We start from the raw sequence: 5,052 nt of genomic DNA, 5'->3' as shown, positions 1-5,052 counted from the left end.
ATGGCTAAAAATGGAAGCATAACAAACCTCTTTCATTCAACCTTCTCCTGATCCCATCACTTTCTAATGAGAAATGTAGTTTTGGATTCTATCGATCGGGTTTGGCGTGAGGTGGGGAGAAAAGAGTAGTTTTAATTAAAAATGAAATAGCACTGTGATTTCTATTCTTTGTCCCCATGTGAGATATGTCACTCCCTGACTCCTGAACTTTCTTTTGTAAATATTTCACAGGAACAAATTCTATCCACGTGTCGGAAAAAAAAAAAAAAAAAGCAAGGTGTATGTACATTTCTTAATGTCATTAACTTCTTTTACTGGAGAGTAGGATCATAGTGGAGGCATGAAAGCAGTTGTTAAAACATTTTTACTTTTTATTTTACACTTTGCAGTTTAAAATTATTTTTAAAGGAACACAAACTCAATTTTTAGTCTATAAAAAGCTAATTTGGAAAAAAAAAAAACCATATGTTCTGCTAAGGCATGTTCTGCCCATGTGACTGACAGTGTTGGGACCATTGAATTTGCTCACTAAATATTTGCTTGATTGAGTAAATAAATGCGTGAATGATTTTTTTAGTTCCCAGAAATTAAATAGGAAGAGGAAAAAATGAAACTATTTCATGGAATTCTCAAAAAAACTTTAGCAGCTGGAAAAAAAAGAACCTGGCCTCGGTAGTGTCCCACAGAACAGGGAAAACCTGGACTCTTTCCAGAGTCAGCCCAGGAATGCCAAAAGACCTGCAGGGCAAGAACAGGGCAGAGTTCAGGCTTGAAGCCAGGAGGCCTGAGGCAAGATCAGAGCCCCAGCTGGGACGATAGCTATAGGCTCCATCCTGGGCCGCAGGTAAAGTCCCAAGGGCCACAGCCAGGTTAGGGGCCAATGATCCAGTCTTGCATATAAAGAGGGGCAGATTAAAAGGGAAAGTGTGACATTTCCTGACTCAGAGTCTCATTATGTTTAGTCATTTGACAATTATTAGATGCAATATTCCAGAAAATCTCTTTGCGGTGTTCATAGGGAACTTTTAGGAAAATGCTCTTTGCAGTTGTTTCAAATTATTTTCCAGTGTACAATGATAAATATCTGCATTTACCAAAGTAAACATTTTTGCATTCACTGTCTTCCGTTGAATTGGTTCTACTTTTGTAAGCAGCATGTCCTCCTCAATATCAGGATGTAGATGACATGGGACAGCACAGAGTCTGTCCCCCACCCCAACCCCCCACCTCACCCTCACAGTAAGACCTGGTAAGCCCTGCTCAGACTGGAGCGGCGGGGGGCGGGGGGGGGGGGACGTCCAAAATACTTCTGAGGGTTTCTATCTTCTGTCCCATCGTGTTGACTAGGTGTTTCCCCTTTGGGTGGTTGTTTAAATACCTGGGTGATTAATAGGATAATGGTAGAGGGTTAGCTGCTGAGAAGTTTGAAGATCCAGGGCTGTTACCCTGTTGGTGTTGGTGTGTATGAGTGTGCATTTGCGGATGGGGATGCGAGAAGGTTAACTAGGAAAACCTTGAGTTCAATAGGATCTCATGGCCAATTTTAATGCAAGAAGAGCAAAAGAAAGGAATTGGTCAAAGATACAATGTCCTAGAACAGAGAAAGTACCAATTAAACTGGCATTCTCTTTAGTATTATCAAGTTACTCTAGCGGACAAGCTTCTTGGGGTGGGCAGGGAAATAGAGGGATCCTTTTGTTGCCCTATGCACACAGTCTTCGTGGATCCTGTGCCATCCAGCTTATGTCTTAAGCAGGAAAGATGTTTAAGATGATTAAATAAAAGGGATTTCCTGCTTGCGTGATACATGTAGTCTTTTTTTTTAAAAGATTTATTTATTTATTCATGAGAGACACAGACTGAGAGAGAGGCAGAGACACAGGCAGAGGGAGAAGCAGGCTCCTTGCAGGGAGCCTATTGTGGGACTTGATCCCGGATCACGACGTGAGCCGAAGGCAGGCACCCAACCGCTGAGCCACCCAGGCGTCCCAGATATGAAGTAGTCTTTTGGGAACCCACGTAGGACTCACCCTCAAAGCAATGACAGACAACCAAGAAAGCTGCATTCACAACTCCTGTTTTCTACAAATAAGTTCCTTTCTTGTGTGTTCTAATTTCTCTACATAGACATAATGGAGGACCTTAGAAATGCCCAGAAGCCAATTAACATGGAGTAGATGATAATAAGTTTAAATGGATTTATAACTAACAGCTCACACAAACTCAAGGGACGAGAATTAATGTATTTATACTAATGGACAGATCTTCAATGGTACACCACAAAGCCCATTTGGCAGATTTTAGTTACATCAAGTAAAGTGGGATAGCTACTGTACCTCACACCAAATCAGGAACCCCTCAAATCAGAGGGTCTAACACATTAGAATTTGTAAGGTTAGATGATGCCATATGTAGAAAATATATGGATAGGAAAACACCTCACACAAACCCATATACAAATGAATTTACATAGTTGTCAAGGATCTATACCTAGCTAAGAATTTATATTATACATACTGGAATAGGTGCCTGTCAAGGAACATGAGAGTGAGAATCCAGAAATAAAGGAACATTAATAACTAAAGTAAAACAAAAGAGTGGTTTTATAGGGATTAAGAATGATAATATGCCAAGAATTGAAGAGTATGGACATCACAACTATTTGTTCATGAGGTCCATAGAAAAAAGAGAATGAGAATAAATGAATATACTAGAAATGAATATTAAACCCAAAATGTTGATACAAATCTAGCTGAGACTCTATTCTTTAATGGTGATATGAATGAAACAGTTTTGGGTTTTTAGTCATCTGTAGTTTGGGTCATCATTGTGATGTGGCTGCCAAAGAAAAACTAACTCTGGCTGCATTCAAGGGAACAGAGTGCCCAGAACCAGAAAGTTTATAGGGTACCTCAACTCATAAAATTACACTCTAGTGGTGATAATCAGCTTTGGTTGCAAAAGTTTAAAATCCATTGTACATCCAATGAAGACAACCATGTAACAGGAAGAAGTTTAATATAATCCATCAGGGTATGTAACTTAGTTTCATAACCCAGGTGTGCAAAAATGAGTATGCTTTCATAATCTCCTGTTACAATTTCTGCTCTTTTCTCTCTGTTTTACTGAGTTGTGGGAAAGAATATCAGTCTAAGCACCCCACCACAAGCTGTGATTCAGTTGTGGGGTATTAGGCGTTGCCTATCAGTGATGGAGGCTACACACTTTTCGGTCATTGATCTTGCAGGTAACTGATGAGACAGACAGTCCTTGTTCACATGTGCCTCATTCAGCTTAGCTACACTTGTCTGCTTTTTTGTCATACTGAGGCAGAGAGGCCTGGGGTGGAGCTGATTCTGGCATTAGCTCCTGCTAGACCACTCAGCTGTTCTTCCTTGGCATCTGGTTGTTTCTCCAGTCATCCTAATGGGAGGTAGGGTCCAGGTCGCTGCTTTTGGGAGCCCTAGAGTTGTCTCCCTTCTCTTTCACCCCAGGTCCTGGGAAATCTTTTAGTGGGGGGGGGGGAATCTTTCTCCCTTCCTGTTCCTCAAGATCTTAACTTAAATTCCTTTAAAGTGTTAGGCTTTTGAAAAACAAAGCCATAAACATATCTAAGTTTTACTTTGCCTTATCCTTTTCCCAAAGTCACACAAAGATAGAGCTATCTCCTTGAAGAGAAAGGGGAAAGAAAAGAAACACAGGCAAAAACAAATCAAACAACAACAAAAAAAGACAACTTGATTCTTTTCTAGGCACAAAGGAAAGAACTTTGTAGTGACAAGAGTTATTTAATTATACAGTAGGCTGCCTTGGACATGAGTGTACCATCAGAGGATATGTTTCCACTGATTTACGTTTTAGTGATGTTGTAAAAAGTGTTTTAAGCATTGGATGGGAGATGGGATAAGCTAAGGTTTCTGCCTTGAATAAGAGTCTAGGATAACGGTAATCCTATTTTCTACCTTGTCAGGTGTTAAACAGCTGTGCATGGCAACTGGGAGGTTATGGAGTATCTAATAAAAAAAAGAAATTATTAAATTCAAAATATGATAGGAAGTACAAAAGCCTGTCACATGGTAGATGATCAATATATTGAGTAAAATTGTATTTTTAAATAATCTGTTTCTTTGAGAAAATGAAACCATGTATTATCATAAATGCATGTAAGTTTAAAGCATACCTAAAAAAAAAAAAAGCATACCTACAAAAACCAGAACCTATTTTTAGGACAAGAATTTTGATGACTCATCACATCACAACCTTATACCAGGTTATAAGCAAGAAAATGGAAGCCCTTCAAAATAAAAATGAAGCTCCACATAACAGGAATGTTTTGGTACTTATAAAGTATATTAATATTTTTGCTTTCTCATTTTTAGCTGCCCCTCTTTAAAATAGTCAAATATTTTTTTCTCCAAATTCTTTCACAAATTTACATGTCATCCTTGCACAGGGGCGATGCTGAATCTTCTTTTTATAATTCCAGTTTTTAGTGTATGTGCTGCCAAAGCAAGCACTCTATTTTTTCAAATAACATGTATGTACCTAGGATTTACTATATTCCATTAAAAATAATACAATAGAAATATGGACAAAGACATAAGCACACAATTGATAATTAGTTGAACTTTTTAAATGACTAGAAATGATGAGGTCAGCCTGAATATCAATTTGACCTGATATTTTTTGCCCCACCCCATTCTGCAAGGAGTCTAACTTACAGTGGCTTACTGCTTCAGTAAAAATTTTGCAAATGCCCTAATGTTCCATTTTTTTAAATATTGTATTTTGTTGTTGTTAATGGGGGCTGGAAGGTCAAAGTAAAGTAACTGAGGTGGTGATTGGGTATCTAGGTATCATCTGCAATCATTTCCAAAAAGAATAGATAATAATAGTGTGCGAACCTAGGAATCTGAACATTGCTTTACATCTCCTGGTCGTAAACTAATCAGTTAGCAGCTTTACTGTCCAAAGATGTGAACTACTGGATTTTTCTTCTCAATCTTTGTGCACACTTCTATTTGCTGCTAACAGAGTTGTGATTTCCTCTAC

At 38.5% G+C, this 5,052-nt stretch overlaps 1 pseudogene; it reads right to left on the bottom strand.

The window, feature by feature from the left end:
• Nucleotides 1–4,400: 4,400 nt before the first annotated feature.
• Nucleotides 4,401–4,517, bottom strand: LOC129499007 (U6 spliceosomal RNA; annotated as a pseudogene).
• Between the last annotated feature and the right edge of the window lie 535 nt (nt 4,518–5,052).

This window comes from Nyctereutes procyonoides, unplaced genomic scaffold (assembly GCF_905146905.1).
Source record: "Nyctereutes procyonoides isolate TBG_1078 unplaced genomic scaffold, NYPRO_anot_genome, whole genome shotgun sequence".
In the NCBI taxonomy this organism is placed as follows: Eukaryota; Metazoa; Chordata; class Mammalia; order Carnivora; family Canidae; genus Nyctereutes; species Nyctereutes procyonoides.
Note: the sequence above shows the minus strand (reverse complement) of the source record. Positions and strands in the feature narration are given on the sequence as shown.